This window comes from Girardinichthys multiradiatus, chromosome 12 (assembly GCF_021462225.1).
Source record: "Girardinichthys multiradiatus isolate DD_20200921_A chromosome 12, DD_fGirMul_XY1, whole genome shotgun sequence".
Lineage (NCBI taxonomy): Eukaryota > Metazoa > Chordata > Actinopteri > Cyprinodontiformes > Goodeidae > Girardinichthys > Girardinichthys multiradiatus.
The window spans coordinates 43,155,682-43,182,519 of NC_061805.1; positions in this window are offsets into that span (position 1 = coordinate 43,155,682).

Genomic DNA, 26,838 nt, shown 5'->3' on the forward strand with positions numbered 1-26,838 from the left:
TGCTGGATTAGTGGAAAGGATTAATGGGACTATAAAGAACCGCCTGAAAATGTGTATTGAAGAGACAGGAAGACCATGGACACAGTGTCTGGATCTAGTAAAACTATATATAAACATTACAAGCACCTCAGGGCTAACACCCTATGAAACGTTATTTGGAAGACCATACAGATTACCACAGTTAAAAAATAAGTGGGAGTTAGATGAAGAAGCTAACCTAGCTGATTATATGAGGAGTATGTTAGAAAAGCAACAGAAACAAAATCAAACTAATGAGGAATGTTCTATTTCCCAGCAGGAAATCCAACTAGTGGAACCAGGAGACTGGGTGTTAATAAGGAGTGTAAAAAAGAAACATTGGTATTTCACCTAAGTGGGAGTACCCATATTAGGTATTATTAACCACTCCTACAACAGTAAAAACAGCTGAGAGATCAACCTGGATACACTGTACATTGTAAAAAGGTCATTTCGGTTGAAAGCTCTGCCAGGGGAAGTGATTTACAGACTGATAATAGGGTGGACCCAGACATTTAGAAGCTGGAGAGACCCGAAAGTCAGTGAAGAAAATTAAGACACTGGAACCATTTAGAGGAGTCAGAATTTCAGCCAAAATGACTTTTAGATGGATGAGCAATGCATTCCGTTGCTGGGTATTTATATATTTTTTTCTCATATTGATTTTTTATTTTTCTGGTACTTCTGGGAACCAGTCAAGATAAAACAGAATGTAACAACACCTGCTATGAGTCATATGAAACAAGTAGCGCTAAATCAAGGAAGGCAAGATAACCTAACTATGTGTACTAAACAAACTTCTTATACTTATGGCATTCAAGTGTGCGTGAAATCTAATACAACAGCTGTGGTGCTGATCCCACTCATTAGCTTGACCAAACAAGGAAGGAAAGGGCAGGATCATAGAAGTTATAAATGGTACTTAACTAATGACAGAAGAGACACCTCATGGTCCACGGTGGTAGCTGATTAAGGAAACAATTGGACACCAGAGTGGAGCACCACTGCTTATGCTAGTCATCAAAAGAAGTTGTTTAAGCTCCATAATACTGATAATGCAATCCAGGTAGACAAAGCGAAGAGAGTAAAAATTATGTTAGGAAACTTAACCACAGATGACTAGTTCCAGGTTATTACTGGAGTATCAGGAACAAATAATTGGTTATTGATGGTAGAGCAAGCGGCTAACATGACTAAAAGAGATTGTGTTGTGTGTATGGGTCCCAGGCCTTTGTTACAAATAATTCCAGCTTTGATACCACAACTCTGTGTGATGGAAGTAATGAATCAAACTAATCCTAATGAAATGTGTCAGCACTGGGATTGTGTTTTTCCTGTAACCACAGCAGATAAGAACAAACCAGTATTCAATAAATGGGTCACCACTGGAAACTACACATGTATGAATATGACAGAGAGAGGTAATAAGTTGGGAAATCTCACTGCAGTATGGTGTACTGAAATTGTAAGAGTAAATAAGTATTTTAAACCAGTCTCTAGAGGAGACATTTGGTGGTGGTGTGGTGACGACAGGTTGTTTGATCGATTACCTTCAAAATGTAACAGGACTCTGTGCTCTAATTTTTTTATTGTTACCAGTTTCAGTATATCCTATGTCAGTAGATGAGGTAACACGTGGACTATCTAGTGTAACTCCACATGACTGGCGTAATAGAAAACGCAGAGCTGCAGCTTGACAGGCTGAGGGAGACCCTACTTACATCGATGCTATAGGCGTACCTCACGGGGTGCCAGATGCATATAAATTGGCTGATCAAGGAGCTGCAGGATTTGAATCAAGTATCTGTAAGTGGTATATTGGTGTACGATGAACAAAAACGTAGACAGGATCAACTATATCCACTACAATGTGCAAAAACTAGGAAATTGGACACAAAGCGGGTTTGAAGCTGTCCATGACCAATTGGCTTCAACTTCCCTGATGGCATTCCAGAAAATAATTGCTTTGGACATGTTGTTAGCTGAAAAAGGAGGAGTTTGTGCCATTTTTGGAGAAAAATGTTGCACATTTATACCTAACAACACTGCTGCTGACGGTAGCCTCACTAAAGCCATAGAAGGTTTGAGATCTCTAAATGGCAAAATGAAGGAGCATTCTGGAGTAGACACCTCGATGTGGGACTCCTGGCTGGATGTGTTTGGGAAGTATAAAATTTTAGTATCATCAGTAATAATTTCCTTTGCAGTGTTTGCTGCAATTTTGACATTGTGTGGATGTTGTTATATTCCCTGCCTTCGTTCTCTGCTTAACCGTCTCATCACCACAGCTATTTCTCCTATGGAAGACAGAGTTACCCAACTCTATCCGTTACTTAAACAGCAGGATGATGAAGATGATGAGGATGCGACTGACCACTTTTCTGACCTGTACCCAGATCCATCTCTATATGAATCTGATTTAAATGTCAGTAAGTACCTCTGAGTATAACTGTCTTTGTACTCATGAAAATAATCTTACAGTTAAAAAAATCCAAAAGAAGTGGCTGTTAAGTGATATGAAAATATGAGCAGATATTTGATAAACAGGGAGGAAATGTTGGAATAATTGAATATAGATTTATCTTATATATTCTTCTATTCTTTAACTTGACTATTTGATTTTATAACCTTTTATGATGTTTGTGTGAGTAAAGGATGTGATGAGTTTGTCTGCAGGCAAACATCAAAAGTGGAGCTGAGGAGGAAGCAGTTGCAGTTGAGGAGGTCATAAAGATGAAGGCTGATTGTGCTGAACAGAAGACACACTGATCCTAGGATGGGGAGACTGTGGAAGTGTGTTGTTAAAAGATAATGGTGTTTATGACCTGTTTACGATGCAGCTGTTTTTCCCATCCTTAGAGAGCAACGTTCTTTGTAACTAGGGACCCCAAAATATAATAAAAAGAGAGGTGCGGACAGATGGTTTTCAATTCAATTCAATTCAAAAATACTTTATTAATCCCAAAGGGAAATTCAATGTTGTTATAGCTCATATTATGAAGGTTTCCTCAAAGAGCCGTTGTAGATGCTGATGGCTGTGGGCGGGAAGGATATCCTGTAGCGCTCCGTCTTACAGCAGATCTGAAGAAGCATCTGACTGAAGACACTCTGTTGTTGTAGGACAGTCTCATGAAGAGGATGCTCAGGGTTCTCCATAATGTTCTTCATTTTATGAAGAATCCGTCTCTCCACAATGATCTCCAGAGGTTCCAGAGGAGTCCCCAGAACAGAGCCAGCCTTTTTTATCAGCTAGTTGAGCTTTTTTAAGTCACTGGCTCTGATGCTGCTTCCCCAGCAGATAATGGCAGAAGAGATCACACTTTCCACAACAGACTTATAGAAGATATGCAGCATCTTGCTGCAAACACCAAAGGACCTAGGCTTCCTCAAGAAGTACAGTCTGCTCTGTCCCTTCTTGTAGATGGCTTCACAGTTGCATCTCCACTGTAGTCTGTTGTCCAGGTGAACACCGAGGTATTTATACTCTTCCACCACCTCCACTTCTTCTCCCATGATAGAAATAGTTTTTGACTTATTCCTGTTTCTCTTAAAATCTACAATCATCTCCTTTGTTTTAGTCACGTTCAAAATGAGATGATTGTTTCCACACCATACGACAAAGCGGTCCACCACCTTCCTGTACTCAGCTTCTTGACCATCTCTGATCAACCCCACGACTGCAGAATCATCCGAGTATTTCTGCAGATGTCAGGAGTCTGTCTTGTACTGGAAGTCTGAGGTGTACAGAGTGAAAAGGAATGGTGAGAGTACAGTCCCCTGTGGTGCTCCTGTGCTGCTGACTACCTGGTTAGACTCACAACCCTTCAGTTTCACAAACTGTGGTCTGTTTGTCAGGTAGTCTTTGACCCAGGAGATTGTTGAGGCCTCCACCTGAGTCTTCTGGAGTTTCTGACAAATAAAATCAGGTTGGATTGTATTAAATGCACTCGAGAAATCAAAGAACATGATCCTCACAGTGCTACTGGCTTTGTCTAGATGACAGTGGGTTTGTTGAAGCAGGTGTTTGATGGGATCTTCAACTCCAACTCCACAGCGATAAGCAAACAGAAGGGGGTCCTGATGGTTTACTGTTTGCTTACTCAGGTGGGCCAACAGGAGTCTCTCTAGGACCTTCATGATGTGAGATGTCAGGGCAACAGGTCTATAGTCACTGAGGACTGATGGGTGAGTTTTCTTTGGTACCGGAACAAGACAGGAGGTCTTTCACAACACCGGAACCTTCTTCTGGGCCAGGCTAAGGTGGAAGAGGTGCTGCAGAATCCCACAGAGCTGCTCTGCACAGGCCTTCAGGACTCTAGGGCTGACATGATCTGGACCTGCAGCCTTATTCCTATTCAGTCTCTTCATTTGTCTCTTCACCTGACTTCTTGAGACACACAGGTGGAAGGGAAGCAAAGGAAGTATCAGCATCTTCTGATATGGTTGAAGGCAAACATGTAGAAGCAGAAGGGGCTAGGGCTGAGGTGGAAGATAAAAAATGTGAGGTGTTACTGGACAGCTGTGGGTCAAAGGAAGGTGGAATGTCTGTTTGGCTGTGAGCAGGAGAGGAGGATGCGAAGCTTGTTTCTGAACTGAACCTATTGAAGAATGTGTTCAGTTCATTGGCTCTGTCCAGACTTCTATCGGTCAAATCATCCTTCTGCTTGAAGCCTGTGATCTTCTTCATCCCTGTCCACACATCTCTGATATTGTTTTGCTGGAGCTTGCTCTCCAGCTTCTTCTTGTACACCTCCTTGCTGTCTCTTATCTTGACTTTAAGTTGCTTCTGTAAACTCCTCAATAATTCTCTGTCTCCCTCTCTGAAGGCTCTTTTTTTCTTGTTAAGCAGGTCCTTCAGGTCACTGGTGATCCAAGGTTTGTTATTGGGGAAGCATCTCACGGTTCTGGTGGGGATGATGTTATCTACACAGAAGTTTATATAGTCTGTTACACACTCAGTCATGGCATTGATGTCCTCTCCATGTGGCTGGCACAGTGCGTCCCAGTCTGTAGTCTCAAAGCAACCTTGCAGATCCTTCAGCTTTTTGTGACCATTTTCTCACAGTCCTCTTTATTACAGGTTGCCTCTGAACAAGGGGCTTATATTTCGAGCAGAGAAAAACAAGATTGTGAGCTGATTTGCCTAGAGGAGGTCTTGCTGTAGAGATGTATGAGTCCTTGCCATTTGCATAAAACAAATCCAATGTTTTGTTTTCTCTGGTAGAGCAGCTGACAAACTGTTGAAACATTGGAAGTGTAGCAGAGAGTGAAGCATGGTTAAAATCACCAGAAATTGCCACAAAAGCATTGGGGTTTTTTGTCTGTGGCTTACCAACAACTTAGCTGATGGCATCACATGCAGTGTCGACAACAGCGGAAGGTGGAACGTAAACTGTTGCCAAAATAACACTGGTGAACTCTCTTGGTAAATAATATGGATGAAAACTTACTGCCAACAGTTCAATATCTGGACTGCAGAGATGACACTTCACATTCACATGTCCTGGATTACACCATCTGTTGTTCACAAGTACTGCCAGTCCACTTCCTTTACATTTGCCACTCCTGTTTAAATCTCTGTCTGCTCGTATGGTTAAAAAGCCCGGCAGAGAGACGCTGGAGTTGGGGATATGATCCTGCAGCCATGTCTCAGTAAAACACATAATACTGCATGCCCAGTACTCTGGCTGGGTCCTTTGTAGGGCTTGGAGTTCATCCAACTTGTTTCCCAACGATCTCACATTGTCCATCAAAATCGACGGAAGAGATGGTTTGAGCTTCTTCCTTCTCTCTCTTATCTTAGCTCCTGCTCTGCATCCACGGCGTCTCCTTTTCAACTCATCAGGCATTTGGGGTTGTAGCTGAAGTATTATTTGAGCTTTTGAGATATTAATCAGCTGCTCCCGGTTGTAAGAAACAACCCCGTTGCCATGGCAATGCATCATAACAAATGTCCAAAAATAGAAAGTATTAAGAAAAATCCTCCAAGCTGCACAGGATCCGACACTGGAGTGGACAGTAATCCAAAAAAAATCAACTGTATCCACCACAAGAGGAATAGTTCCCAAAAAAGAATAAATCAGAATCAAAAGTAACAAAGCTACTCCAACCTGCTGCCACCTTGAGCGGCGCAATTCTAGAATGATTTAATTTAATCATGATAGAATTTCAGAGCAGTAGGAGATTTGTAACTGGAAGCACATCTCTCTCCGTTCTCTTCGCTGCGAGTGAAATAACTAATTCTGTCTTTCTCTCTATTTTAGGTTGTTTAAACCTGACAACATGAAAGCATGCTGCACCCCCCCAATTTTGCTCTGTTTTCTATGTAAAATAAATGGCTCATCTTCATGTGTTCACTATGATGTTTAGTTTTTATATAGTTCAGTTGTTTCATTTTTGAACATGAATTCAATACAAGTTAAATTACATAGCACATTTTAATTAGTAATAGTATTGGTGTCTGTATATGTAAAGTGCAGTTCTGAGTCTGAGATCTCGAAAATACCTCCAGCTGCATAAAAAAAAGCAACTGACATTCATCTTAACAAAGTTAAGAGTCTTGCAAACCTGCTAAAGATAATGGGTGAGCTGCTGCCCAATTCAATTATTGGCAAGAAAACAAACAAAGCATCTGATAGGATTTCAGGATTTCAACAGTCTCTTTTACCGTGTATGAATTCCTGATTAGTCAGAGACAGGAACTGAGACAGTCACGAGTCAATATTTAATTAAGGATACAGGCTTTCTCTACTGATGAGGGAAAAATATGTCTTTATTATTATTTCACTAGACCCAGCCTCTCCATTTGGGAATCAGTTTTATCACACTTATCCTAGAAAAGGAATACTTGCCATCTTTTACCTCCTTTGAATTATAGATGGGGTTTTGGGTCTTGGACATGTATTTCCAGTTTGTCATCTCTCGAATGTTATGATTCTTTTGTCATCTTCTATTTTCTCCTGGGATGGTGGTATATCACTTGTTGGAAATATCTCAGTACCAGAAATCTAAAATAAAATATCACAGCTCCTTTTGAATAACATGATATGACTAAGGCCTAACTTATCCAGCCAATCTGAAAAAACACCAAGATTGAATTGACTGACATTAAATAATTCAAGCACAATTTTGTTTGTGGGCTTTGTTGTGCAGGACATCATTCAAATTCTTAATATGAAGCAAAGGAGGGGAAACACACACACAGCCACATAGAATTAGTTTAACATGGTAGGATGTTCCTGACTGTTTTACTACAGCAACAGGGGAACGTGCATGTGACCTTCCTTGATTGGCCTGCAGATGTAATCTTGCCTCAGCAAAGGCTGGGCAGGGTCTAAAATGAATTAGCAGTGGACAAGCTGGAAGAAAATTAATTTATCTGCAGTCCATGGTTCAATGAGTAACCTTTACCATCTGTGAAACAAACAAGAACAAGATGCAAAGCAAAGGGTGGCATGTTGCTTTGACAGTTTTTTATTGATTTATTGTGTTTCCCTTTTGTAAATAACCTTGTCTTCTATTGATATGCAATGTCTCCTGTCTTTAACAGTATCTCCAACTGTAATTTATTCTCTTTGAAACTGTTATTTATTATTACATCCTCTGATAGCCATGTAACTTATGTACACATTTATATACATATAACTCCTTGCACAAATTCACTGTTTACAGCATATTATATATAATATATTTTATCAGTTGTACATATCATGCCTGACTGAAATTTGATTTGGAAATCAATATAACATTGTTCCTCTTTTGAGAATTTGATATTTCACAGTTTTAAATATGAACTGTGTAGATCTGAATGTTTGTAACTTTACATGCTCTAAATTTTCATGCTACTTTAAAGTGGTATTGTACAGTGTTTTTATTCACAACCATTGAGCTTTGTCAAATTTTGTCAAATTACAGCAGCTTTAATTATTTTTATTGGAATCGTGATAAGCCAATGCATAGAAGTATGAAACTTTGCAGTGAAACAAAAAGGATACATGAATTTCCATTTTATTTATCCCCAAAAAAACATGCTGAAAAGATTCAGAGTATTCCCCCTTTATTGTAATAACTCTAACTAGTTACTAGCAACATACTGCCTTTAGAAATCACATCATTAATGAATATAATCCACCTTTGTATAATTTAATCTTCAGTATAAATACAGCTGTCCTGTAAATGCCTCAGAGGTTTAAAAGAGAACATTCGTGAACAAAAAGGATCAGCTATAAAATAAAAATGAATACCACTTTGTGTTGGTCTTTCACATAAAAATATTTTATTGTATTTTTATGTGAAAGACCAACACAAAGTGGTATACATTTGTGAAGTGGAAAGAAAATTACACATGATTCAAAACATTTTTTACAAATAAAAAACTGAATAGTTTGGTGTGCAAAAGTATTCAGCCCCCTTTACTCTGAGTGCAACCAATTGCCTTCAGAAGTTGCCTGATGATTGCTAATGACTAAATAGAGTCCACCTGTGTGTAATCTAATCTCAATACAAATACAGCTGCTCTGTGACAGCCTCAGAGGTTGGTTAAGAGAATATTGTGGAGCAAACAGCATCATGAAGTCCAATGAACACACCAGACAGGTCAGGGATAAAGTTGTGGAAAGGTTTAAATCCGAGTTAGGCTATAGAAAGATTTCCCAAGCTTTGAACATCTCACAGAGCACTAATTAATCCATCATCCGCAAATGGAAAGACTATGGCGCAACCGTAAACCTACCAAGACAAAGCCGCCCACCTAAACTCACAGGTCGAACAAGGAGAGCACTGATCAGAGATGCAGCCAAGAGGCCCATGGGGACTCCGGATGACTGCAAAGTGGATACAAGTTTTTGCAGTTTAAATTGGGTAAGCAAATTAGAAACTTAAACTTTGTTCTATTTTTGAAAGCATCTTCATCTTATTTTAGTAGCATTTCATAAGAAAGAGAAAAAAATACATTTACCTTGCATGAATACCGCCAGAATAAACTAGTAGCGACCATTGGGAAAATGTAGAAAATATAAAATATAGATATGAGTTTATTGCACTCTCATTGGACTTATAAAAAAAAAATTATGCTACTTGGACATGTGTTTCCTGTTTGTCATCTCTCGAATGTTATGATTCTTTTGTCATCTTCTATTTTGATACTCGTAGATGATTTGTTTTGCAGTAGTTCAAAACATTCATAAATCCTATAAACATTCATTTGAATGTTTTGAACTACTGCAAAACAAATCATCTACGAGTTTCTATAAAGTAACCTTGAACCAATGTTGTCCCATGAATTTCCATATCACTCATGGTTGGACTATGGACCATTACAGGACTATGTCTCTATAACTGCAACAACAGAGTCTTAGTTCAACAACAAAACAATGCTTTACATATAAAAGCATAACTTTAGCAGAAGCTTTCTTTCTTAGAGAAACCATTGGGATGGAAATTCTTGCAGTAAGCATTCCACAGTGTATGACCTTTGGTTTACCTCACTCCAGTGAACATCTGCGTTAGAGGAGGAAGCTGTAAAAGCCATTATCAGAAGTTTAATGGTTAAGGGCATTTGTTAGGGTGATGCCTCAGGGAGAGTAGATGGTTGTTCCTAGGTAACCTAGTCACCTCTGAACCCGAGAAGGGTCTGGGGTCATAAAACACAGACTCTTTGAAGTGTTGAGATAACACTGTCATGTTCTGGTATAAATACTGTGTGTAAATGTTGATCGGGGCTCTGTTTCACTGACTAACCTCAGTGTCAGGGTCTTCAAACGCTGAATGCCTTTGAATAAAACTTATAAAGACAAAGTCCGGATTTTCTCTTGTTATGAGTCAACTTCTACCCACTTTGATAAGAAAATTCCACAACACCATATTAAGGTTTTGATTAATAGGAGTCTGCTGAGTTTCATTTGTTTTTATGTTCAACCACTCTGAAAGTAGTAGTAGTAAAGACTGATATTTACTAAAATGCACCAAAATGCTACAACGGAAAACAGCAGCTGTAATTAACAGCTACAGTCACTCCTGCCTGGGTGGAAAAAAGAGCAGTGCTATGTTTGTCTCAAAGCCTGGAGTTGTGTGCTGCTTTTTTTGTGGACCTAAGCATTCTGTTGCTTGTTTAACCTTTAGCTTTGAGGATGTTGTATTTCAATGCAACATTGATAAAGACTTCCAACTCTGCATGTTGATTTTACTTCTGCAAAATCAACTTGTAGAACATTCCATTTTAAAGTACACACAGCGAGCTCAGAGACAGATGTTATGCATCTATAATAAATGAAATTCAGAAAATGCTTCCTTATTTACTGAAAACTGAGAAAATAAACTGGGACACCATCTGTATCTGATAAAATTATATATTAGAAATTTAGTCATGAAGGGGAACTAACAATATAAAACTGCATCCAATGTGTGATGTGGATTGGTCTTTGATTCTGCGCATGTTTGCTCTCTGTATTTCTCTCTTGTGCATGGAGTTTAGTTATGTTGGATATGCCCTACACTTGGGCAGGTAAAAATCACGAAGCTAAAATTTAGCCTTGCAGGATGCTCAAAAGTGGTTCTTCCTGGCATGCTGGCAGCCCATGAACCTATTAAGACTGCCCGATTGTAGAAAACAATTTAAATGATCACAATTGCTTTGGTAATTACCAATATCAAGATATCATAATTACTCATTGAGTTGAGAAGAACACTGCATTTTCTGAATTTATTATTTCAAAATAATTTGTTTTGCAAAAAAAGCTCACATATGTGTTTTATTCACTGATCATACACTATTGACTCATCCAGACATGGGGTGGGGGGGTTGGAAATGGTGAGCAACTATGAATAACAGCTGCTATTAATCAGAAAAAGAAACGAGACAATTTTAAATTCAAGAATGACCCGGAGTTTTGTTATCTTATTTCTTATGTATAATTTTTTTTCTTTATTTGTCTCAGATTCTCATTACTAGTTCTTTCTTCTTTTCTTATTGAGTTATCGCCTTGATTTATCCCCAGATAATTCAAAATCCACGCCTACATTTCATGTTATCACACATAAACACCTGCTTACACTATATGTAAACATCACATTATAACATTTGTTCCTCCATAGGAGAGAGAGGAAAAGGTAAAAGTAGACCATATTTGGGCCTCCAGTATTCACTCAGGTGGCACAAGAAAGATGCCCTGTTTTCATTTAACATGCTCTCTTAAAGACAAAAGAAGGAAAAGAAAGGAATGACACTATAAATATTGTAAGACTGTTGTGCTAGTTAAAAAGGAGGCACCCGTTCTTAACTTTGTTTGTAAAAAAAAAAAGCAAACAAGATAACTTTATGATCTCTCTATAGAAGATTTACCTGCCCTGGGGTTTCTGTGTTTATTTGTGTCTCCTCCCTGAAAGAAGCCATCAGCTGGGCTACTGCTGCCAGCAACTTCATGTTCTCTTACTTTAGATGAAAATTGCCCTCGTCATTCTGTATTACCCTTGTCTCTTTCCTAGACAAAGCTGTCAAAGGAGCTACTAATGCAGCTAACTATGCCATCTCCTTTTCAACCCACAGAGTACTCTCTCTTGAAATCAGGAGTCCGGGATGGGTCCCAGGGTGAAGACATTATCAAATAATTGGACCCACCCACAAGTGTCCGTCAGGGGTATGGGGTCTATGGATGTTCACTTACAGCCCCAAGGTTTGTGTCCACGTTATGTGTTGACAGGGACAACAATAACCTCTGTCTGAAAGTGGGACACAGCAGATAAAGAAAACAACACTCAGATCATGAGCAAAAGAAGAAAACAAACTTTTAAAGGATAAACAGTGAGAATAAATTTTTTCCATTGAAGTTATCTGTCAGCAGTAACAGGGATGCAACAACCGTGCTGGTATTCTGGTAGGGAATCACTTTGACTTTTTTTTTTTTCTTCTATTTTTCAGAGTAGACAGTGTCAACCATCATATTATCGTCCCCTGAGAGGCTATAGTGAAAACTATTATATCTCTAAATGGAGCACGGTTGTTAAGCTGAGTCAAAAATAAAAGTTTGTATATTCAGACACAGAGAGGTATGACGAACCTTTTAGGCGAAAAGCTTGTGGTAGAGACCTGAGCACAGTGCAGTACGCTGCTATAACACTATTCATTAATAATTACAACAATTTGCCTAATTTCTAAGGAAGCTTGTTTTTTGTACCTTTTATTTCTGCCAAATGTCCTTTTTTAATTTTATTATAAGACAAAGCACCTAAAGGTGACCCACCAAAAAATCTTTCTGTAGATTGTTTACATGTTTATAATTAAAACTGAACTGGATTTTACTGGACTGATTTGATTACATATTTCTGGATAAGAAATAGACCTTCTTATCTTCTGAAGTGACCTGAGATTACATTTGTTGTGAACTGGCACTGTACAAATAAACTGATCTGGATTCCAAAGAAAAAATTATAAAATATCTGGCTCTCTAGTTGGAAATTTTGGATTTCTGATAAAATGTTTCATAATGCATTCTGAAGTATGTTTTACACACTTTCATTGCAAAAACATGTTGCTTGCATGCATTATGAAGATTAATGCTTTAATTTAGACGACAGATACTACAGAACGACAACATCCATCTCTTTTTTGGAACTTTCTGTCATAATAAGTACAACCATTACATTAATGAAAGCCCCACTATCAAAAACAGATGGGACATTATTGCTTAGGGCATATTTCTTGACATTGTTGGATATTACTGTCTGATTTGTATGCAACCTTAACTCCAGCCTCCTAAAGTGACACCACAACTAAGGAATTACAGTAGTAAGAAATTCCCTCAGGCTATCCCCTCATAACAGCTTTTAGGCTACAGCGCTGCTCTCGTGTGTGTGTGTGTCAGTCTTTTGATGCTAATGAGATGGTAATCTGAGTGAGGGTCAGCTGTGCTAAATGCCAATCATAGACATCAATCATGTCCCTTGAGCCACTTGGAGGTACAGTGCTGCATTTTCAAAACTATATGTTTCCTAATTGTATTCCCTCAACAGTCTCAGAGTCCATCAAATTACTGTGTTTTGGAGTTCATTGTGCACACAATTTGGAATTCATATAGTTTTCTTTGCAATTTGAGTGGCACAACTAATAACTGTGACCGAGAGAAGATGCTGTTGTGTTACAAATGGGCAATGCGAGACGCAGCAAGGCCTGTAGTCATGGCAGAGGCTTTTTATTCTCAGTGATAAACTCCCCCTGCCACAAAGAACCAGTACCCAAGGATGCAAGAGGTGATATCCAACACGAGTGTCATCCAGGATTGATCCATTCTCCAAGCGGGGCAGACTCTGATAATTACACTGGAGAGTGCCAACATTGCAACCATTCCTTTCAAACAGCCAAGGATAGTGCAGCTGGCAGTTCAATTAAAAGGATCTCTCTTCATTAGCTGTAACTTTAGGTATTTAATTAACAACGAGAAGTGCTGCAAAGATGCTCCACTGTAATTTTGTCTTTAAATTAGAAGCAGTGAATACCGGAAATGTGTTGCACCCATGAAAGACCATATTGGCAAAAAGATTATCCTTACTGGTGAGACACCATTAGATGTTGTCTCAGAGCCTTCATTCATCCATGTTCAGGTTTCGGTGATCTCTCCTGGAACAAAGATAATAATTAACTCCATCCATCTTCCCATCAAGTTTGATCAATTTCCCTGTCACAGCTTAATAGATGCATTCACACAGCATGATGCTGCCATGGTGGAAATTGTGTTCAGGGTGATGTGCATTGTTAGTTTGCCCCCACTCATAGTGTGTCACGTACACCAAAAACTTCAATTTTAGTCTCATCTGTCAGACCACCTTCTTGAAGATGTTTGCTATGTGCCTCACATAAATTGTGAATTGTAAATGGGACTTCTTATGGGTTTCTTTTTACATTGGCTTTTTTCTTGCCACTGTTTGATTAGATCTGAGGAGTGTGTGATCAATATTTTTAGTGTTGACAGATTTTTTCCCGAGAGATATGTAGATCTGCAGTTCCTTTAGACTTAATGTGTTTTTTTGGCTGCTTCTGTTATGCCCTCCTTGCCCAACCTGTCAGTTCAGCTGGGCAGCCATGTCTTGATAGGTTTGCCTTTGTGCCATACTGTTTCCATTTTAAATGAATGATTGAACAATCCTCCAATAAATGTTTGAAATTTGGGATATTCTTTTAAAACCTTACCTTGCTTTCATCACAATATTATAGCTAACCTGTTTGGTGGGATCCTTGCTCTTCATGGTGCTGTTTGTTCATTAATTTATTTTATTTAGTACTTTAGTGACTTCTGAAGGTTATTGACTGCACAAGATATTATCTAGGGGTATCAGAGTGAAGGCCTTGAATACCAATGCACACTACACTTTTAGAATTTTATTTCAAATAAATAAAATAACTTAATTACCTTAACTCTAACACAGTTGTTACATTATCCATGAGAAAACTGTAAGGATGTATGAATACGTTGGCAAGACACTGTGTGTCTTTATACCCAAGCAAATGTTCAGTGTAAACATACCTTTCTCTCATTGTATAACTACAGGGGTGTGACAATGAAACTGAAACACCTGTCATTTTAGTGTGGGAGGTTTCATGGCTAAATTGGACCAGCCTGGCAGCCAGTCTTCATTGATTGCACATTGCACCAGTAAGAGCAAAGTGTGAAGGTTCAATTAGCAGAGTAAGAGCACAGTTTTGCTCAAAATATTGAAATGCACACAACATTATGAGTGACATACCAGAGTTCAAAAGAGGACAAATTGTTGGTGCACGTCTTGCTGGTGCATCTGTGACCAAGACACCAAGTCTTTGTGATGTATCAAGAGCCACGGTATCCAGGGTAATGTCAGCATACCACCAAGAAGGACAAACCACATCCAACAGGATTAACTGTGGACGCAAGAGGAAGCTGTCTGAAAGGGATGTTCGGGTGCTAACCCCGATTGTATCCAAAAAACATAAAACCACGGCTGCCCAAATCATGGCAGAATTAAATGTGCACCTCAACTCTCCTGTTTCCACCAGAACCGTCCGTCGGGAGCTCCACAGGGTCAATATACACGGCCGGGCTGCTATAGCCAAACCTTTGGTCACTCATGCCAATGCCAAACGTCGGTTTCAATGGTGCAAGGAGCGCAAATCTTGGGCTGTGGACAATGTGAAACATGTATTGTTCTCTGAGTCCACCTTTACTGTTTTCCCCACATCCGGGAGAGTTACGGTGTGGAGAAGCCCCAAAGAAGCGTACCACCCGGACTGTTGCATGTCCAGAGTGAAGCATGGGGGTGGATCAGTGATGGTTTGGGCTGCCATATCATGGCATCCCCTTAGCCCCATACTTATGCTAGATGGGCGCGTCACTGCCAAGGACTACCGAACCATTCTTGAGGACCATGTGCATCCAATGGTTCAAACATTGTATCCTGAAGGCGGTGCCGTGTATCAGGATGACAATGCACCAATACACACAGCAAGACTGGTGAAAGATTGGTTTGATGAACATGAAAGTGAAGTTGAACATCTCCCATGGCCTGCACAGTCACCAGATCTAAATATTATTGAGCCACTTTGGGGTGTTTTGGAGGAGCGAGTCAGGAAACGTTTTCCTCCACCAATATCACATAGTGACCTGGCCAGTATCCTGCAAGAAGAATGGCTTAAAATCCCTCTGACCACTGTGCAGGACTTGTATATGTCATTCCCAAGATTAATTGACGCTGTATTGGCCGCAAAAGGAGGCTCTTCGCCATACTAATAAATTATTGTGGTCTAAAACCAGGCGTTTCAGTTTCATTGTCCAACTCCTGTACATTGTTTAAAAATAGCATGAACAGAAATTAAGCAACATTTATTTCTTTATTCATTTCTGGATCTTTTGAAGTCTAGTGCAATATTTACATAGCACTCACTAATGAGAACAATGAGTATCCTTTCCACCTGAGAGCTTTTTGATTTTTTTAATTTGGATCTGGAAATGACTTCACAACTAACTTGAGCATGTTTTCGTTGTCCGATTAGCTAACCCCTCCCTCCTACTTCCCCATGTCTAAAGGGATTGCTCAATCCAGCTCTCCATCCAACGGGTCCAGACTTCCCTAAACCTGAAACGTCTTACTAAGCAGGTTTACTGAAAGTTCTGTTTAAGCTGCTGTCGGGAAATGACTCGCCTAACCTCTGACAGCCTTCATCCAAAAGTCTCGCCCTTCTTCAACTGGAGGTCCGGGCTACCGAGTAGCCTATCGCAGTCATCCACACCTTCGACAGTCACTTTTGTTCATGGCTGCTCATTCCCTAATTTACAACTGGCTCTTGGTATATGGGCTAGGTTAATTTTAGTAGTTCAGCATGAGCCCCAAGGGTGCTGTTTAAACAAACTTGACTAAGGCCAAGCAACAAGACTTTTTACCACCAATGAAAAACCAACAATACGGTGACTCAAATAATTGAATGTCCACAACTAGAATTTTATATGCTTTCTTTAATTAGTAATGCTTTTGCAGGGGTCAGTAACAGCTTAAATTCGGCAACACAAAATAATTTAAATAATACAAATGAATCAATAAACTCAACCTGTCTTTCCCTGATGCTGAAACTAGTGGGTTTGGAAAGGCTTTGAAGACAGAGGCTCATCCATGCACCTGATGGAGAAGAATTCTTCTGGTAACATCGAGTGGTTGAAGGGAACACGACTTAATCTTCTGTTTTCTTCCTTTAAGCGGCAGGCAATGATGCTCCAGGCTTTGATGGTTAAACAGGATCTTTATTGTCATATGTCTCCGAAGACAGTAGTTTCCCGAGGCTAAAACCAGAGGCTGAAGAGTTGAAGGAAACCCGGAGACATAAATGAGGTTGATTCAGGACTTCCAGAAGCCTGAAACTTAGAGCAATCAGCTGTTCACCGATCAAGTTCACTTTTGTTGTCTGGATAAAAAGGCTTTAGATGAAATCAGATTCTTAATTTTGAGGCACAGTCCTTTCTGGGCTCAACGGTTGATCCTCTTCTTTAATGCAATCGATCAGTGGGGCTGTGTTTCTGTTCCTTTTCCATCCAAGCTTATCTTCTCTGTCCGAACTTGTTCGCTGGTCTTCTGCGAGGAAACAACCCCGTTTCTGCTCTCAGCATTGTTTTTATAGCGCTTGATGCCTTCACCGGTCAGGCCCTTATTAGGCTTCTTAGTTATTGTGCAACCTAATCAGCTCAGCTTCTTGATCATTGCTCAAAACTTTAGTCATGGTCATTGTGACCTACTGATTCTGCTTCTCAGCCTTGGAGATGCCCAAAAATAGCCACGCTGGTCTGTAGTCGCATCCTCCCGTCGCTGTCAAAATGCAGCCGGCTCTCGTCACCCCTTATCATCCTCCAGTTCTTTCCCTAATCTGCCCAGTTTTAAACTTTACACAGTATTACACATTTCATTCTTCAGCTTCCAGCATTCAATTTAAAACACCGTTGCAAATCCATCACTTCATTCTTTTTATTCATGCTTTACAAATGATTATTGTTATATTTATTTCATTTATAGCTGATTGAGAATGTCAAACATTAATGTTGTTTCCTCTAATTCTCAGTTCTTAACCACATTTCAACCATACATCTTTTAACTTGTTAATCAAAGATTACTAATTTTACTCAATACATGTGAAAGAATATAAAATCATCATACATCATTTCTTTGAATATACTTGTTTATATTTTTGCAAAAGATAAGACAGATAACATGTGGCGGATAATATGTGGGTCCACACAGGCCTCTCCAGTCTCTCAGCTCCAGAATATGAGAACATGCTTGTTTCACTCCTCACTGCTTCAACTGTGTGTTTTACTAATTATTAATTATTGCATGGATTACACATACACAGGATATTTATTGTAACTTCTATGGAGTTAACTGTGAGCAGTTACTAAATGTTGCATGGATTACATGGAAAGATCTCACCTTATTTTGACAATGTTCAATTGCAAGTTGGAAAATCAGTGGAATTTTCTAATTGTCCTTAGTGAGCAGGCAGCCTACTTTAAGCAATACAAGCTGATAACAGTGTATTTGTCTCTATTCCATGCAATCAAGCAGTAAAGAAATGCTCTCACAAATGATCACAAATGATATGTGCAACTGATTTAATGAGATTTTAACTGTTAAAGGTGAACATAAACAGTTTATTCCTGCAACTTTAACAATGTTTCATGTGCTTACCAGCCACACAGATTCTAAACTCAGGGTTGACAGGGTATTGCCAACTTTCTAGGTCAGAACCCTGACTTCAGGGGTCTTTGTAACTGATTTAGATTTTTCAAACTTGAGACTAGAAAATTGTAACATCAAAGCACAACCAGAATGCGTATTAATGGGTTAAACTGGAAAATTACAATAGAAACTTGGACTGTTCCATCAGAGAAAACAGCATTTAGAGGTGCATTGATGCAGTCTGTTGGCAGAGAAAAGCAGACATTTTTAGACTAAATACCTAGAAAGGTTATCCATGCTCCTACTCCTTTTTCTCCCCATGTCCCTTGGCACTCAGACAAGGTAAGGGTTCAAGTATTCCACAGAGAAATGAAACTCTCTTTCAAGAAGATGATATATCAGTAGTTCCCATCAGTGTGCAAGTATACAATGTTGTTTTAAAACTATTTGTACCCTAACTGATTTCCTTTTTATTTTATTTCTCACATTTAGATGTTTCAGACATTCCCCCCCAAAAAAAAAAAAATTACTGTTCCCGTTGTCAGTTTGCTGCATATTGTTGTAAAGACATATCTAGCAATATAACAATATCACTAATAAAAATAGCAAGTTAAGAATTGTTAAAATACAAAAATAATTTGCTAAATGTTTAACATTGTATATGTTTACTTTTAATAAAGTTACTCTTGTGATCCAATAAACCGTTACACATCAAATAATTCCCCCATCATACCATTGTCTATACCTGCTTGTCATTACATAATAAGTTCTATTAGGTAAACTCACTTCTTTTGTATTCATGCTGAGATAACATGGCTTTCAACCCTTCCTGCGCCTTTTTATCATCCAGGACTTAAACTGTAATCTCAATGTTTTGGTGAACATCTTCTCTGCATTGCCTCCCAAAATATTGCCTGGCTTTTGCCTGGGATTAGAGTTCATTGCACAAGATGTGCCAACTGACAGTGTCCATGGATTTGGCAAGGATGTGTATTACATGATGTTCTTTGTCGGAGCTGCAAAAACTGAGCCATGATTTAAAACGTTTCTGTGTTTGTCGAGAGCAGCTTGTGAACGCTTGATAAATCCTATAAGTATCTGATCACATCTAAAAACCGAGCCATATATTGCTAGTCCCGCAAAGGATCAAAGCAAAAATACGTAAAAATTGTAAGGTCTTTTCAAATGGAAGAACTTAGAATGTGATACACTTAGTAGGATTTTACATGGAGAGAAGATTAAATTTGTGTGTGACTGGACATCAGAATAGACAGATGAGAATGCATGGCAGGCATAAATGTTTCAGTTTTGAGGTGGTGACACAGTTGGATGTTTCTGGCTCCAGTGAATTCTAGAACTACAATGTCTGAGCCATTACTTTGTATCTGAAATGTCCCAAAGCAAAACAGCATCAAGTGTCTGCCTCAGTCACAGAACAGAGAGTTGCACCAAAGACTGAAACATCAAGGATTCTTCACTTAGACTTTAAGGGAATTTTAAATAAGAGAATTGGTTTGTCAAAGTTGAGGGAGAGAAATAAAAAGTCTCCAAAGGAGTCAACATTAAACTTTTCATTTGTGTGGAATCCAGTAGAAAGAACACTTTTACAAAAGAATCCGCAAGCAGCAGATGCTTTTCCTTATGTTATGCTTTGGACAGTATGAAATTCTTCCAGAGGGAAACAGAAAAAGACATTAAAAGTGAAGCATTATGCATTAAACTTGCCAAAAACAGACATTTAATTAGATCTTAGAACTTGATTTTATGTAATTTTTATGCAGTAAATCATATTTATAACAGGGCCTGTACTCAAAACCCCCTTTTTCCACATATCAGCTTTCAGTTTTACCCACTTTGAAGACTGAGACTTTTTTGAAAGCACATATTTATTATAATCGGCAGCCAACATTACAAACCAGATCAATGAATTTAAATTATACTTCTAAATGGCTAATAATTTACTAGAAAGTCTAGTGGAGTAATAAAAAAAATCAATAGACCTGACAGCCATGACATAAATGCTGCTGATTCGGTATAAAGAAATCATAATTGTAAGACGCATGTTCAAATAATAGTGGTCTGGAGTTCAATCAGTGAGGTTGTTCACTGTGAAAGAAAAAAAAAAAAAATTAATTCATTCAGGAGACTCTTATTGTATATTTTTTCGCAAGGATCTGACCCACATGTAGAATGATGCTCAAGGGAAACCGATACCAGTTTGAAAAGTTTATTAAAGTGACTAGAATGGAACGGAGTGCAGGAACAACTGTAGGAAGGGAAATAACAGGTAAGTAACAAGGTAAATGAAGCTGGATAAAAATTGTGCAATGTTTCTTACTAGGAGGGGAGTAGTTATTCACCAGGAGGAAAGGTATACGGACTGGAGAAACAATGATGGGAAACGCAGACGGTAATTGCAAAGTTCACTTAGTTCCAGGGTTTTGTGCTTGGTAGGTAGGCAATGTATTAGCGGAACGGTGGAGGGTGGACAGAAGTGGATGAGAGAGCACAACGAAGTTCGAGGTCCAGGAGCAACCAGCTGGAGTGGTTTCCAGGTACTGTTAATACAGGTTGATTTGTTGGAGGTCTGTCCTTGGTGACCTTCGGAACGAAGGCAGCATAAAGGTTAAGCCACCGGGGCCAGCCTGGGTATCCTCGAGGTAGTCGACGGTATAGTTCACTAGAAAGAGCGAAGAGTAGTTAAACGAGGTAGAAAACAAAGTATAATTAGCTTGGAACGTAGGTTGGCTGAGTAGCTACCACTGAGGCTAATACTCGAGCGATGAGATGCTGGCTGCCTCCTGCTTAAGTACTCCAGGCTCAATCACCGGGTATGGGAAACACCTGTCTCACCACAGCCGAAAACACTAGCGCCTACTAGGAGTCAAACACAAACAGTACACACACAAAAAAACTCCAGCCCCGACACTTATTCAAAGATGAGGAGACCAAATGTTCTACATTCTGGTTGTAGAGCATTCATCTCTGAAAAGTGAAAGAAACAAGTAAATAATCTGTAGACCACAGCTCTGACAGATGATATGGTGCATGCCCATGGGTTCTTGTGAAAGGAGGCACTTGATACATTAACAAATTATATCTGCAGACCATGGTGTCTTAACCCCTTGTCGACATTTGTTACAAACTCACCTCATACCCCGCACAGCAAAGGTGGCATATGAACAACACAAATGCCAGTTAATGCATGTTCCAGACATACCAACGATCATATTCAAACCACTTTGCTACTGTTCAGTGGTTGGACTTATGCCCAATTATGCTACTTTAATAATCTACATATTAAATACCAAAATCTTTTGTAAGTGCCATATTTAAATGAACAATCTCTACTCAGTTTAGAATGTGTTTCACAGCATTAGACAAATGACATATTTTATTTTAAATAATTATAGGCATTTAAGGGTACATAGAAACGTCCTGGTTAAAAAAATAGCAGCACTTCCTGTTCTGTACATTCAGACATATAAAATGCTCTCTCATTTTTTCAATACATTGCACCTCATGTAATATGCTATGATTTGTAGTGACCTTGGAAGACATTTACTGTTTTACGTGAAAAAAAAAAATGTTTTAAATGCAGATTTAATAAAACATTTCTAATAACATAACAAAATTGCGGACTCAAACTAACAAGCAATAAACCTTTCAAATTCTGTGTACTTCAGTGTATAGTAAAAGTATGGACAATATGAACTTAGACAATAATATATCTGCGATGGACTAGCGACCTGTCCAGGGTGTACCCCGCCTATTGCCCATAGACTGCTGGAGATGGGCACCAGCTTCCCCGCGACCCACTATGGAATAAGCGGTAGAAAATGACTGAAACATATATATATATATATATATATATATGTACAGTACAGACCAAAGGTTTGGACACAGCTTCTCATTCAAAGAGTTGTCTTTATTTTCATGACTATGAATATTGTAGCTTCACACTGACTGCATCAAAACTATGAATTAACACATGTGGAATTATATACTGAACAAAAAAGTGTGAAAAAACTGAAAATATGTCTTATATTCTAGGTTCTTCAAAATAGCCACCTTTTGCTTTGATTACTGCTCCGCACACTCTTGGCATTCTGTTGATGAGCTTCAAGAGGTAGTCACCTGAAATGGTTTTCACGTCACAGGTGTGCCACTGTCAAGTGGGATTTCAAGCCTTATAAATGGGGTTGGGACCATCGGTTGTGTTGTGCAGGAGGTGGATACAGTACACAGCTGATAGTCATACTGAATACATTGTTGGAATTTGTATTATGGCAAGAAAAAAGCAGCTAAGTAAAGAAAAACGAGTGGCCATCATTACATTAAGAAATGAAGGTCAGTCAGTCCGATTATTGGGAAAACTTTGAAAGTGTCCCCAAGTGCAGTTGCAAAAGTTGCAAAATACCTCTTTTCTCTTCCTAGAAGCTACACCTGGCCTGACTCTGTGTCTACCTGTGACACCTTTCAGGAGAGGGGCATCGTCCAAGCTTCTGCTGGCAACAACTTAATGCTCACCCTGTACCGATAGTCCACATGGACTGGCCCTGTCTTTCAGTGTTTAACCCTTTCACTCTCCTAGACATGGCAATTGACTGAGCTTTTACTGTGACTAAATAAGTGCTCTATTTCAGACTCTAACCTTGAAAACTGCCTCAGAGTTTATCTGTTCATTCTTTCTAGGTGAAATGACTAAAGGAGCTACATCCATTAACATTTACTTTTCCTTCCCATAGAAAGGACTCCTGGATCAGTGCTTCTTTGTTCTCTTTGTGTCTCTGCTCTGTTCTCTCAACCCCCCAGTCAGTCGTGGCAGAGGGCCACTCACACTGACCCTGGTTCTGCTGGAGGTTTCTTCCTGTTAAAAGGGAGTTTTTCCTCTCCACTGTCACTACATGCATGCTCAGTATGAGGGATTGCTGCAAAGTCAACGCCAGTGACTGTCCAGACTGTCCACTGTCGCTTAACAGCATCCCTTACTGCCGGTGTCCACCACCGGGTTCTGGGTTGCCGCCGCGACAGGCACCGCAGACCTTACGGCTGCAGCTGCAGGCAGCAGCATCGACAATAGATGCGGAGAACATGGTCCACTCGGACTCTATGTCTCCAACATCCCCCGGAATCTGGTCGAAGCTCTCCCGGAAGTGGGAGTTGAATACATCCCTGGCCGAGGGCTCCGCCAGGCGTTCCCAGCAGACCCTCACTATGCGCTTGGGCCTGCCAAGTCTGTCCGGCTTTCTCCTCCTCCAGCGGATCCAACTCACCACCAGGTGATGATCAGTGGACAGCTCAGCCCCTCTCTTCACCCGAGTGTCCAAAACATGCGGCCGAAGGTCTGATGATACGACAACAAAGTCGATCATTGACCTCCTGCCTAGGGTGTCCTGGTGCCAAGTGCACTGATGGACACCCTTATGTTTGAACATGGTGTTTGTTATGGACAATCCGTGACTAGCACAGAAGTCCAATAACAAAACATCACTCGGATTCAGATCGGGGAGGCCATTCCTCCCGATCACCCCTCTCCAGGTGTCACTGTCGTTCCCCACGTGGGCGTTGAAGTCCCCCAGCAGAATAATGGAGTCCCCGGGAGGGGCACTATCCAGCACCCCCGACAGGGACGCCAAGAAGGCCGGGTACTCTGCACTACCACTCGGCCCGTAGGCTGAAATTATAGTCAGAGACCTCTCCCCAACCCGAAGGCGCAGGGATACGACCCTCTCATCCACTGGGGTAAACCCCAACACGAGACGGCTGAGCTGGGGGGCAACAAGCAAACCCACACCAGCCCGCCACCTCTCCCCGTGGGCCACTCCAGAGTAGAAGAGAGTCCAACCCCTTTCAAGGAGATGGGTTCCAGAGCCCACGCTGTGCGTGGAGGTGAGCCCGACTATTTCTAGTCGATATCTCTCGACCTCCCGCACAAGCTCAGGCTCCTTCCCCCCCAGCGAGGTGACATTCCACGTCCCTAGAGCCAGCCTAAGCATCCGGGGATCGGGCCGCTGAGGTCTCCACCTTCGTCCGCCACCCAATCCTCTTTGCACCGGTCCCTCACGGTTCCCCTGCAGGTGGTGGGCCCACTGGGGGATGGCCTCGCGTCTCTCATTCGGGCTTGGCCCGGCCAGGTCCCGCGAGGAGCAACCCGGCCACCAGGCGCTCTCCGACAAGTCCCGACCCCAGGCCTGGCTCCAGGGTGGGACCCCGGCCTCATGAGGGATTCTTGAACCACTCTTTGTCTGACCCATCACCTGGAGCCTGTTTGCCATGGGAGACCCTACCAGGGGCATTTAGGCCCCAGACAACATAGCCTCTAGGATCATTTGAGCACTCAAACCCCTCCACCACGTTAAGGTGACGGTTCAAGGAGGAGGATTTTTGCTTTATTGGCTCACAAACTGTGGAATTAATTCCTAGTACACATTCATTGCCAGGACAATATATATTATTTTTGTGATGTTTTTGTTGGGTCTTATCATTCATGCTTGGTCTTGTATTTTATTGAATTTTAAGTATTTTACTAAATTTTATTTTGTGCGTGCCTGTTTGTCTTTGTGCTGCACTGTAGTGGACTGGCAACCTGTGCCAGGCCACCTCTCTCCTTTTTGATTGAAGTTGCATTGGCCTGACTTGACAATCCAATATGAAAGACAAAACAAATGACAAAATTCAACTAATGAAACGCTGCATAGGAAAAGGCGCATTAGAAAAACAACAAAAGGAAAGTATACATGCATCCAGAAAAATAACTAGCAACAAAACAATAAATAGTGGGAAGACTTTTGATCCTATGATTTATACATTATTAATTAGTTCATAATAATCTTAAAGCAGAAACCAAGGCCCCTTAAAGAAGATGAAGCGTGATTGCAACAGCTTACTTTCAGGCACTTTTCCAAAAATATGAAGGCTTTTCTCAGCCTACTACAACCCATGTAAACCTTATGTATTATGATTTTTTAACAAACTAATAAATAAGTAAAACATTTTACAGGAATGTATAGGGCAGACTAGACCTAAGCTACAAAGCTAACTCCTCTACAGTGTATTATTTATAACCCATATTTTTCAGTGTTAAGAGAGAAAACCTCCTCTGAGTTACTAACTGAATTGGTCCACTTCTTTTAGACATACCAACTAACCATACCATGCTGCTGTATTCTGAACTTTAGCTTTGAGTGCACTGTCGAGTTATAGGAGAATTCCCTTGAAGCCACCTGCCATACTTCGCATACCAATGAAAAATTTACTTGGGTAAAATTTAATATGAACCTAAATTTACTTATAGATATGGATTATTGTTACATCAATAATACATCCAGAAAATAAGGGGAGACATCTAAACCTTCATAACACATAAGAAGTGTGTCATACCACTCTTTTTACTTAAGCTTTGAAATCTTCTTTCATCCTCTGCAGTAGGGGACAGGCGAGCTGAAGCTGTCGGCACTCCTCACAACACAACAGCTCTTTCCCGAGAGATTACAGAAATGAGTGGTGGGTGGGAAGCTTTAGCATGTTCCATTCCTGCTTTTCCTCTTCTCACCCTCCATACTTCATTCTCTTCTTGCTTTCTTATCTCCGTCCTTTCCTCTCTTCAGCTCCCTAGAGTATCATCTCTGCAGAGGGGACAGCCCTGTAGGTTTCTCTCACTTGCACTGTAGCAGTTAATTGCAGTGAGACGATATACTGTGTGCAGTGACACCAAAGGGACACTGATCACACTAACAAGCAGCGACGAGTGGTGGAGTTGAGATGGTGGAAACAATAGCAGTAGTGGGCATCATTATGCAAGAGCACACCCCTTTTAACACCTTTAAAAAGCACGAAGATTAAGGCTGGATAATTCTGTCCATCTCTTTGAAGAAACAAATACCAAACTCCTTCACTGATGTGTCTTAAAGGCATACAACAAGGGATTATGCACAGGAGAAAGTTAGCTGGAAGAATGCTTTTTCAGAAAGACCTTTGGTATGTGGTTTTTGTTGAATGGGTAGGACACTGCATAAGAAAAGAAAAGCTTAGTACACAATACAGTAAATATCCACACACAGTGGTTCTCAATAAATACCTGGGTTTTCTATGTAAAAAATTAGAAATTGAAAAATAATTTCAAAACTCTTGTACCTTTTGGTAAGACATACAGGGGTTGGATGTTACGGTTTGCAAGATATAGGACCCCAGAATGCAGACGAGTAGGTATCGTGATGGTAAGTGAAAAAAGGTTTAATTATGAAAACTCACACTCAGCAGGAGGCAGGAACAAAACAAATGGGCAGGCATGGCATGATCAAAAAGACAAGACTTGGTTTGCGAACAAGACATGAGCATGAGAACAGGACATGAGAATGAGAAATGTTTCCGTGATGACTAACTCATCAGGTGTGTATAAATGGAGCATGGTACAGGTGGAGCAAGACAGATTAACTAGGTGCAGGTGAACCGAATAAAATTGATTAACAGAGAACACAATGTGACAGGAGCAAAACATGGCTTGAACAGAACGCAAATCCAAGGACACAAACTAATAGAAATATAACTAGAAAAACATGAAACAACAGCACAAACAGGAAAATAATAAACAGACGCATGATTCAACACCTGAACTGTGAATAAGACTAACAAGAACCC